The sequence below is a fragment of the Channa argus genome, chromosome 22, assembly GCF_033026475.1.
Source record: "Channa argus isolate prfri chromosome 22, Channa argus male v1.0, whole genome shotgun sequence".
NCBI lineage: Eukaryota > Metazoa > Chordata > Actinopteri > Anabantiformes > Channidae > Channa > Channa argus.
Genome location: NC_090218.1, coordinates 11020399 through 11031836, shown reverse-complemented (window position 1 = coordinate 11031836; position 11438 = coordinate 11020399).

Here is an 11438-nt window from a genome sequence, read left to right as displayed (position 1 = left end):
GGATATTGGCCGTTAAAAATAAAACCAAAGTTCTGGACTTCAGATGTATTTGCCGGCAAATATCACAGCTGCAAACTGCTGAAAAGACGCAGCCAGAAGATGTCAAATCATCTTAAAAGTGTTTTTAGAATGTTTTCATGGGATTATCATACTGATCAGTGGCTTTTCCTAACCAATGCAAAAACTTAAGTACATTTGATTGGAGTTGAATTCCGTGACACTATTTTCATTACTTTGGCTTCATGCATCACAGTGAATTTGAACTGAAACAAAGTGTACTTAAAGTGTAGGGCTGCCAGCTTAAAATTAATGGTTTGGTTGAAAAAATTTGAATGGTGCTGAAATTGCAGCCATTTTAATTCATAGACCCCCAATTTTGGTACCTAATACATATTTGGACAGTTGGCTGCTCAGTTGTTCTGTGACAGATTTAGTTTTTATCCCTCCTTAGTTTATCTGGAGGTGAAGAAATAAAAGGCTTAGAGCTGATTTCAAATGATTTCAAAATTTGTTTTTAGAATCTGCTGTTGTTAACTATTAATATAAGTCGAAACATCTGTCACTGCCGGTGAAGTGAGTGACCGTTAGGCAGAAAACAAAATCTACCAATTAGAACATTAAATGTGTCCAAATCAACCATTTGTTAAATTCAAAATAAAGACCAGCAGGAGGCTACTGAGCAGAGTGAGGTTGCTTGTTCCACCATTGTGGACTAAGGAGCTTTAATTGGTATGTTTTGGTGTGTGGTGTAGAAACAGAGTGCACTTCAGGTAGGAAGGTGCTGTTCAGTTGACCACTCTGTCAGAGTAAGTCAGAGCACTAGACCTGACGTGGGCAGCTTAGCGCTGAAGGGAAAACATGCCTAAAGCAAACAGGAAGTGACAGAAGCTGTAGCACAGGCCTAGCAGAGCATCACCAGGCAAAAGCGCCAACATCTGGCGACGTCTGTGAGGCAGTCACTGACTGTAACGTATTAGCAACCAAACTGTAAGTCATTGCTTTAGCGGTTTGTCCAAATAGTTTTGAGCCTCCAAGTTTGTGGATGAATAAAAATGTAATTTATTTTACAGTTAATCCAGTATTTTTGAACTGTTAAAGCCACCGGTTTACCTTTAAGCAATTTGACTGTTTCAGTTCAAAGCCAACGTAAGAGAGAGTAGATTTTTCTCTATTAAGCAAAACCAAAGTATTTCTGTAACACTGAATGTTGTTCTGTATCATGAGAACAACATTAGCAATTTAAGAACATATTCTCATTATGTTAATGAAAAATGTATCCGGTTGCTTACTGTGTGTTTCCCATAAAAATGTGTTTGGGGTTGCAGTCGGAAACAGCCGTCGGTGAAACAGTTGAAAGCTCAATGCAAATCGTCACATTTGAGAAGCTGATGGAATCGGGTTCAAAAGTTGGTATCTCCTTATTTTGAACTGAGTAAAACAATGACATGATATTTAATGCAGATTGGGCTACAAATGTTCCTTCATCACAAATTAAAGTTAACAAATGAATTTATAAAGCGGGATGTAAACTTTTGCACTAATTCAATTTTCATTATTTGACTATAACTTTTTAGATACGCGTTCACCATTTTTGTTACTTCTGATGACGACGGAACATTTGTACAAGTTGAATGCGCATTGTCGGCATCAAAGGCTCAGGATTAAGTTTGCATCCACTTACAGTGAAATTGCATGTAGGGGGATGCAAACTATTGTGAGTGAGTCACATTAAGTTACTGTTACAGAAAACCATGTGCTGTATCGTAACTTAGTGATACACTTTCTTGGTAATGAGTTTTTATTTAAAAAATACTTTTTAAAACTTGATTGAGCTTAAAAGTTAAAAGTTTGTATTTGCCATTACAATTCATTGTTCTCTCACTTCAGTACAATTTACTGAATATCACACTTGGAAACACTTTTATCAAAAGTCTGTGTGTATAAAAAAAAGAGAATAACCTTGCTCACTAGTTGCTTAATAATCTAATTTTCTTCAAAGGTGAAGGTAAAATTATGCAAGTTATTCCACAACTATGTAAGTTTTTGAGAAACATGCACTTTTATACACGTTACCCATTTTGTTAAATTTGGAAACAACTGATCCATGGCTATAAATCGAGTCAAAGTGTTTGTACAATCCGTTAAAAGAGTCCAAACCGATGACGCAAACAGATCCAAAAAAGAAAAGAAAAACTGTTCTCCAATCTCTGTCCAACATTTCACCACAGCAGATCCCTGCTGGATCCACTTCTGCACACATTCAGTCCGAGCTGCAGCCGGTGTTAGGAACCCAAACAAAGTCTGAATGTTTCCTCTTTCCTCTCTCGTGAGGAGTTTTATCCCTGCATCGCCTTCTCTCCAGTGATGAAATGCAGTATTTGGCCTTTTTATAAATGACAGACTGAGCTTCTCATTGTAACTGACTTTCACACTTTCCTCACTAAACCTCCACAAACCTAATCTAATTTAGCATTCTGCAGCCATACACACCCACGGCCTTCTTTTGAATTTCTATTTATCAAGGTGCTCGACTAAGCGCGAAAAAGCACGAGCCTATCAGAAGTGTCCTCTGTTGAGTGTTTTTTGTTGCAAATTGGTATCATTTAGGACATTTGTTCTGTAGCTGTGAGGTACCGAACATCTGGGGGAAAATTGCTTTCTTGCTTTCTGTTGAGAAACACATTCTGAACTCCATTGATGTAACCACTGATTGTGTTGTGTGGTTTTGTGTGTTTATTGATTTGTTTTGTTTATGTGCAGCCTTAACTTCAACTATTGCTCCAATTTTCACTATATTGTGAGCACATTGGCAGTTATGCACAACACAAATAGTTCACGGTGTGATTATTATGAGTGAAATGGAACATTGTTCAATGCTGTGAGCCCCACAAATGAACTCCTGTTCACCTCCTTTAAAATGGGGTGAACACAGACATCTTTTAGAGTTGTTAAGCCTGTAGTTTGTTAGCAAACCTAGAAAGCTCGAGTTCATGAGGCGGACAATTTCAAGACTACTAGTTTCCTTTATGAAAAGGGTTATGGTTAGAGCTGGCTCAGGTGACTCTGAACCTTGCCTTGGTATTTTGCTATACTGTGGGATGACGTCCCCTGATGGACGGAGCTCCTCTTCCCTCCACTTCTCTTGATCATTTATAGGCCACCATTGCATGTCATTAACTTTTTGTCTTCTTTCTCCTGCTTCAGAGCTGTTCTGTTCCATGGAGCAGTTACTGGTTCCACCAACCCGCCAAGTGTTTCTGTCGTTTTGTTTCTTGTTGTTCTTAATTTCTCTACCCTCTACATTCACACCATGTATACCCCTTATACTGGGACTAAACCATGCGTAAAAGATCGAAGTGTAAAAAAGCATCTACACAAGTAAACTTATATCAGACAGTTGTCTTCTTTTGCCTCTTACGCTGATGACAACCACCTATTCGTCAAAGGCAGCTTCACTACCCAAAGATCTCCCAGTGGAAATCAAGCCGCTACTTTAAAGTGTGAACATGGCTGAGCTGGCCTCAGGAGAGAGGTTGCCCATGTCAAAACCTGTTAATTGATGATGGCAGGAGCTCGACTTTTTCTGAACTATTAGGCGTGTAATGATATGCAGTTTGGGTGCACCACGCCTGCACAGTAATCTCCAAATTACCTGTTCTAGATGGAACTTGAACCTCTTTTCCACAATGTTTATTGGAACTGCAGTGTTTGAATATCTGATAATTGTAAAGGACATTTAGAATGTCTTCTGTTTGGGACTAGACTGGTATCCATTAAATGGAGCCATTGTGTTTCCCCTTCTTCTTCTCAAAGGGTTTAGTTGCATCTGCCCTGAAAATTAGCACCACCAGCACTTTAACTCCATGCAGTGAACTTCTTACATATTTCCAGTTTCCTTCTCCCGTTTCTTGAAAATTCTAATTAATGTAATTCACAAGTGTTTGTGAATGTTGTTGTTTTAATTGTTTGTGCATGTTGTTTTCTACACGTTCAAACCCCAACTTGATATTGTCTACATCCTAAAGAAAAGTCAGAGAAGAAAAATTTAAGCAGGGACTGACTTGACTGGTCCATCAGTCTGAGTTTTCTCAATATTTACCCCCCAACTTACTGACATGACTTTACTATTTCTCCTCTTTCACATAAATGTCAGCCGGGCAAAATGAGATTTTCTCAGACCAGAGGATGAACTCCTATTCAACCTTCCTGTTCATTTAAATATCGAGACAGAGAAAGCAGAGAGAAGAAACGGGGGCTGATGTTTATAGGAAATGTTGGCGATGAAAACTGTTGACTGGTCAAATGTCTGTTATTATTTGTTACCATTAAGAAATGATGACACCTGAAATGGAAGTGTTGGTTATGCGTGAACGGATTTTAAGGACAGACAGTTGTAAGGCAAAATGTGTAATCTAGTATTGACTTCTGTAGTCCTGCTTCGGTTTTTGGTCACTTTTCAACAGTTTGTAGTCATGTGACTATTTAAATCATTCTTATCAACTGTTTTTCTTTTCATTTGTTTTTTGATTTTTCATCATTCTTGACTATTTTTGTCTCTTTACAGTTTGCATTCATTTTGTTATATTTTGGTCAATGTTCAGCTGTTTCTTCGATTTTGCATATTTGACCTAAGCTCTGTGATCTTCAAACGAGAATATAACCTTTAAGTGTTCTTGTACAATTAAAATACGTGGAGGTCAGAGGTCAGATAGGGTAAAACCAGCATTCCTTTGGCGTTTTAGTTCAGTAATTTATCATCTGATATTAGCTGCAGAACCAACTCAAATGACAATAAGTTCAGAATTCAACTGTTTTTTTTATATGTCTTTGGCTTTTTATTTATTTAATGATGTTTTACTTCAATTCTGCTTCAATTTGAGACACTTGTACAGTGAATCAAGCAAAACAGTGAAGTCTATATTGTTGTGACACCATAAAAATTATGCCATAACTCAAATATCAGTGCTACTTCTGGCATTTTATAGGTGCTGACTGAGTTATTAGAATAACTGATACAGCCCACTGCTGTATCACATAACATTATCAATTTGCATATGTGTATGCACCATCTGTCTGCAGAGTTGCCCTTTGCAAATGCCACGAAAGGTCAGAAAGCAATAAGTCAAAGTGCCGTTGTGCTTGGTGAGGGTAGCTGCTTTCTGCACACTTTCTTATGCATCATTGGTGCATGTAGCATAAATCAGTAAAAAGCAGAACAATAACTGATTAAACATTAAATTATTTGAAAAAAAAGTTTGGAATTTTTTTGTTTTGATTGAAACACATATGCAAATCAATAGAGGGGCAGTGTTCCTGTTAGGGTATGTCCACGTCCTCAACTCAAGCTACTAATGGCTGCTGGAAAGCAACAGGCGTTAAGATGCCGAAATCCAGTATGTTTTTGCCTCCGAATAACTTGAAGTTGCAAAATTAACTTTTATCTATGTTATGTTGCCTGTGAATTGCATCATTTTAATGAGTTTGAGTGGACCCGTCCTATTTAGGCATATTGGACCACATATCTTACACAGATGTAATCTTTGATGTTTGCTTTTGTATTTACTGCTAAAGCTCAACATCTCAGGCGTGGAATAAAGTTTTATTAGTGATGTTGAGGTTTCAGTAATGATGCAGACGTGATGATCAACATCACCAACGTGGTTGCAGTGATATCATGAAGAATTCCTTTCTGATGCGTCTTTAACTCCAAATGCTATAGTTTAAATAGGTTTCAATAGATTTTAGTAATTGCCGATATCAAGTACTGATGTCAACGTTAGCTGTGATTAACTTGTTCGTCTGTCTTTGTCCAAAACAAAGTCAAAACACAGACAGACACGCTGTTCCACTCAACATTTTTCTTTATCCCATTGTCCAAATTGCTCTAACACTGATCGGACTACACGCACTGTTTTTAAACAACAATGGACGTCCAAAGCACAGAGGAACGAGCTAACTCAACAAAAAGCTGACTGGCAATTTATTGTTGCTTGTTGTATGGAATATATACAAAAATCTAATAATTATAGTAAAATGACATAACCTACAGCTCTTTTCTGCTCCTCACTTGTACACTTTGGATCCTACATACCGCATTATGACACGCTAATTACTACTGCAAAATATATAACCACTGTACAACTCACATAGCTGGGCTTTGTTCAGAAATGTCAAGTTTTTGATACAAAATTATTATATTTTTATTGATTTCTCTGCAGTTTTCCCCCCCAACTCTATTTGAATTATGGGAATTTCCTGTAGAAAAGTAAAACCTTTTCTAATAAATATTTAGTAGGAAAAAAGCCTGTATCTACTGACAACAGTGAACGCACCTTTAAACATGACAGTGGGTTGTTGACAGACTTTTGCTTCAGGTGATTGTTCCATTGTTTCATATTTATTAATGTGGCTCTTCAGGACTGACGCTGTCGGATGCAGCAGACCTGCGGTCACAACTACAGCACACTCAGCTTGTGTTCCAGTCTTTTTATGAAGACCGTGTCATGGTGTTGAGACAGTTTATCAGATCCCCACCTAGAATTAATCTCCACACAGAGCAGACCTGTTTGTCCTTTCACGTTCCGCAGACTGTCAGAAAATGAGACAGTGGTGGAAATTTTCCATTCCTTTCTGTGACAGGCGCTATAATTGGCTTTCAGTCACAATCGCTCCAGTGGAGAAGCAGGTGCTTTTTAAGGGGCCGTGGTTTTCATAAAGTGCTGTGTCACATCTGCTGAAGAGAGCACAAAATTACAGGAACAAAATTGCGTGTGTGTGTAAGACAGTGCGACCGGATGGATTTTTGTGCTTTTAAGTCAGAGCGTTTCTTTTTTTTTCTTAAGTTCATAATAGATTTCGTGGTGGTTCTGTGTGTTTAACAGTTAGGTCGAGCAAGTTCCGGGTTCACAGTTTCTCTGCACTATTGCTGGACACAAGCTGGGGCTTGATCAACCCCGGCTGGGTCGCCTGAGGGAGGGTGTCTGATGTTGTGAGACCTAAAACACCTGAGGATACATGGAAGTATCTTTGCGCGTATATGCACTCCACATGATCCAAAGTATATTGTTGCTAATGCTAAGCTAACGATTTCTGATTCATGATTCTAGTTTTCTGAAACATTAGACTGAAGCAAATGTGCGGCTGCAGGTTTTGCCTTTATATTCAGGATCAAACTTCTGTCCACTCAGCGATATACTGTTACCACAGTGTTTACCCTATAGGTCTCCAGCTGCAGACATCTATACAGGTAAAGATGCAGCAAGGTGGTCAAGTCATGGCAAGCGGAGGCCACTGGACGGCGTAGTCCCCGTGTGTCCATCTGATCTATGCCAAATGAGATTTCCATGACCACTGGAAGTGTGAGTAATGTTTCACACAGCTCTGTTCTGTAGGCTGCACTCAGTGATGATAACAAACTCAGAAATTGTATTTAAGTAAACGTACAAATACACAAACAAAAATATACTCTAACTAATAAAGAAGTAGCACACTAATGTTTCTATTTAAGTAAAAGTGTGTAACTTTTTCTTCTTCCTGTACCTTTCTGTGGATCAACATTGCTACATATGAATTATTATTTTTATAATTATTTCACATCATTCTACTAAAATCTTATCTCATATAATCAAATGCCATTGCAGTATATGCCCTGCATACTTTTTGAGCCTAATTTTTAAAAAAATTATTATCTCTGTCCTCTCCCGTTAGGTATTTTTTATTTTAAAAACTCATCAAATCATTGTGCTTAATGGCAGAAAAATAAAAAAGTTTAAGTCATTAAACATGTCACCGCATGTTGGGACAGAAAAGTTGAAGGGTTTGTTTCTAAACTGGAAGCATTTTTTTTACCTTGAAAACCAGGTACTTCCAACCACTGGCTCTGCTGCTTGTTAGTGGTGGACTGTGTTTTCTCCTGTACATTCTGGCCATAAAAAATTCGAAGTTAATAAGTTTGTGATTTTCAAATCTTCTGAGGAGTTGAAGGGATAAAATATGATGTTCACAAAGGGCCATAATACCAGCTCTACGAAGAACTGCTAAGACGGCCTGGCAGCTCAATGGGTAGAGCGGTAGGATGGGATGCGGCAGTTGTCAGGGGCCAGATGTGACCCTGATCGAGATATTCAGTGCAAGCTTCAGTTTTTATTGAATGATAACTGAAGCTCTTCAGTTATTAGTGAATGATAACTGAAGCTCTTCAGTTATTAGTGAATGATAACTGAAGAGCTGTGCAGAGTGCCTGCTTAAATTGCACATTGTAGCTTTAATTGTATGAAATATTTGTTCCAATTCGGTAAATTCTGGACCATCCTAATTATCTTCCCTTTAACTGAACATTTCTGCTTTGGCCACTTAGTATACGTAGACCAGCACATAGCGTAAACTGTCCAAGTTCTGCAGACAGCCGCAGCCACCTCCTTTCTGCTCTGCATCTGAAAACTCTACCCACCACCTGAACAGACTGGTCGATCACTTTTTAAAATAATGCACAGTTTGTCTTTCTTTATGTCGCCACTCAAGAAGCTGCTCATCCAAACTATAATTATCTCTTCTCTAAATGAATTCCTTGGAAATAGTCCCTGCTAAGACCACTCAGGTTTGCCTCTCCTGTCAACTCCTGTTGTTTTTTTTCTTTTCTTTTCTTTTTTTTTTTTTAGTCTTCAATCATCTCTGTGACTGATGGCGCTAAAACACACTTTTAGTAAATGTTAATCTCATAATCATTTCATCTGACAACACACAAGCTTGGATAGCTTTTAGCCAGCAGTGATTTATTCATTGCTGAAGTAATATTGCTCTTGAGCATGGCCCATTTCCACGAGCCTCGTGGGATATCACACAGTAAAATGCTCAACTTGTCACACTGTGTCTGTGAGAGAAAGACCGAGAGAGACAGAGGGACTAGGACAACTTTGAATACCTTGAGAAATCACTTTCCATGTTATTACCTCTTGGAGGCTTTTCTCTGATGATACTAACCTCTAAATTGCAAAGTGAAAACCCAGTTAATGTCTCTGCGCTCCATCATCGGCCACTTTTAAAGTCAATCAGTCAGCACACAATTAATATTCTCTTCTACCCATGAGCTGCAGGTGGGTGAGGAGACATCAGGCTATTACACTCCCTAAGTGTCCTTTCTCCCTTTAAAGCTCTTTCCTGGACTGCGTTGTCTTAACTTATTTAAATTTTTTTTAAATATCTCCTCTCTTCATCTCCTCCTTCCTTCTGTGTAGGCTACACAATGCTGTGAACATCTAACACAAGTCAAGCACGGGCAAACTCCACGCAACAAAGCCACGGCTGCTGATTGAAACCCATGACCTGCCAGCTATGAACATGAGGACCAACCTTGGCAGGACATCAGAGGACATCAGTCAGATGTTGATAAGGGTGAGGCCACTGGTCAGAGCCACCGACACATTAAAAAGGCTTCTGATTGAGTCATCCATCTTGTCACCAGTTTGATCTTTGTAGCCAGATTGCGCTGGTTGTGAAGCAAAAGACACAAAATGACATGAAAGTTTTATACTAAAACCCGATGTTGGCTGGGACTCTTTTGGTGATGATGGAGCGTGTGTCCGAATGAAGCAAAGTTGACCCGGCAGCTTAGTGAGCTTCCAATTATGTTCAATCACGGAGGGCCCTTAAGGAAACGAGATCCCTGACTTGAAACCCGTCCAAACACCTTTGGCATGAACTTCGCTGCCTTATCAGCCCACATCAGTGTTGGGCTTCACTAAAGCTCTTGTGGCTGAGCGGAAGCAAATGCAGACAGACTCCAAATCTTGAGCTAAGCCTGAAACCAGAAAGCTGTAAGAGCAGACCGGACTGACCTCGTTATGAGCTGTTCTAGTTAGTTGGCGACGCAGCTAGTGTGCAGATCCAGAGACCAAAGACGTAAGCACCACTTATGTGGGTTTATTAATGATGCTTCATTCGTCGCCATTTATCTAATGTGTTATTTTTAACACAATAACAATGGATGATGAGGATGTACAGCGCTGTGAAAAGCTACATCTGAACTGTTTCCATTGCCCGAGGCCAGATCAGCCTGATATAATTCACAGCCTATTTAGAAAAGAAGAAAATGCATTTGAGGAGGTTCACACAAAAAAAGGCCAGTTTACTTGTTGTGGAGCCTCCTATCTGTGAACACAGTTATGTGTTCTGTGGCATCTTGAGTTGAGGCCAGAGGCTGGAGACTTGAGGTGACTGCGACACAGGAAGGCAGAGCGGTTGCCCACCACTCCCACAGTTGTTGGTTTGATCCCAGATCCTCTGGTCACATGTTGAAGCGACCTCGAGCAAGACACTGAACCCCAATTTGGTCGCTCCAGTGGGTGTTGGCCAGCTGCATAGCGGCTCCTCATCGCGTCAGTGCAAATAAGTGAATAATAATTTGTGTAAAGCACTTTGAGTGGCAATAGGTAGAATTAGCTATAGAAGTGCAGAGCATTTATTTGAAGCAAATCTGCATTTAAAAGGGGGTGTGTGTTGTTTTAAACATGGTCTTTTATAATGAAATACTGTTGTAAAGCATTGTTTAGAGTCCACAGATTTTGATCCTTCCTGTGTCCTTGGAAAAACCTTCAGCTTCGAGTTTAGTACTAAATATTTGGAAAAGTCCTTTAAAGCTACAATGATGTAATATATTAAACAGAGCATTTTAATGGTACAGTAGATCACAAAGCACAGCATCCTCCCGTTTCACATTCATTAGTGAGCATTTGTCGCCCCCATGTGGTTTAAGGTGGAATTGCACAGTGATGACATCCTACTGTCCATTAATATTTAATGTTGACAGGACAAATAATGCATTAGTGACATTGGGAGGTTAAATGGTAGGTTTAACCTCAAATAGGGACAATTTTTCCAGATGATTTAAGAATATAAAACTCTATGCACAGACGAGCCTGATTATGTAAACCATGTGAACATGCATTTACTGGTTAAACACCTTTTGAAGAACCAATTTAGTCTAATTTTAAATGGTTTTAAGTTTCAGAGTTAAGACGTTTGTTGCAGATGTAGTTAGAATACAACTAACATTTTATTTTCAGAGCTACAGCATTACATTTGACTTTTAATATTTTTTTGAAAAGCAATTATATAAAAGAGCCAAACATCTCAGTTAAAATAGTTTGTGATTACTGTCAAACAGGGCCGTGCTCAGGCACAGACCAAACGCAGCCATCTTGACCAGTGCTGTGAGATCACAACTACATCTGAATGTGAAAGTAATCTGTGCTGGAAGAAGCAATGTATTCTAGCACCGTGAAATACTGTTAGGTCCAAGCCCTTTAGTTTACTACATTAGCTCAAATTATAACCAAAAAAATTTAAATATAACAATCCCCGCACAAAATACAGTTAGACTAAAATAGAAATTCTGAACTGGCTTTCTGTATAAGTGATGATCACTTGAATGTCGCACCCAA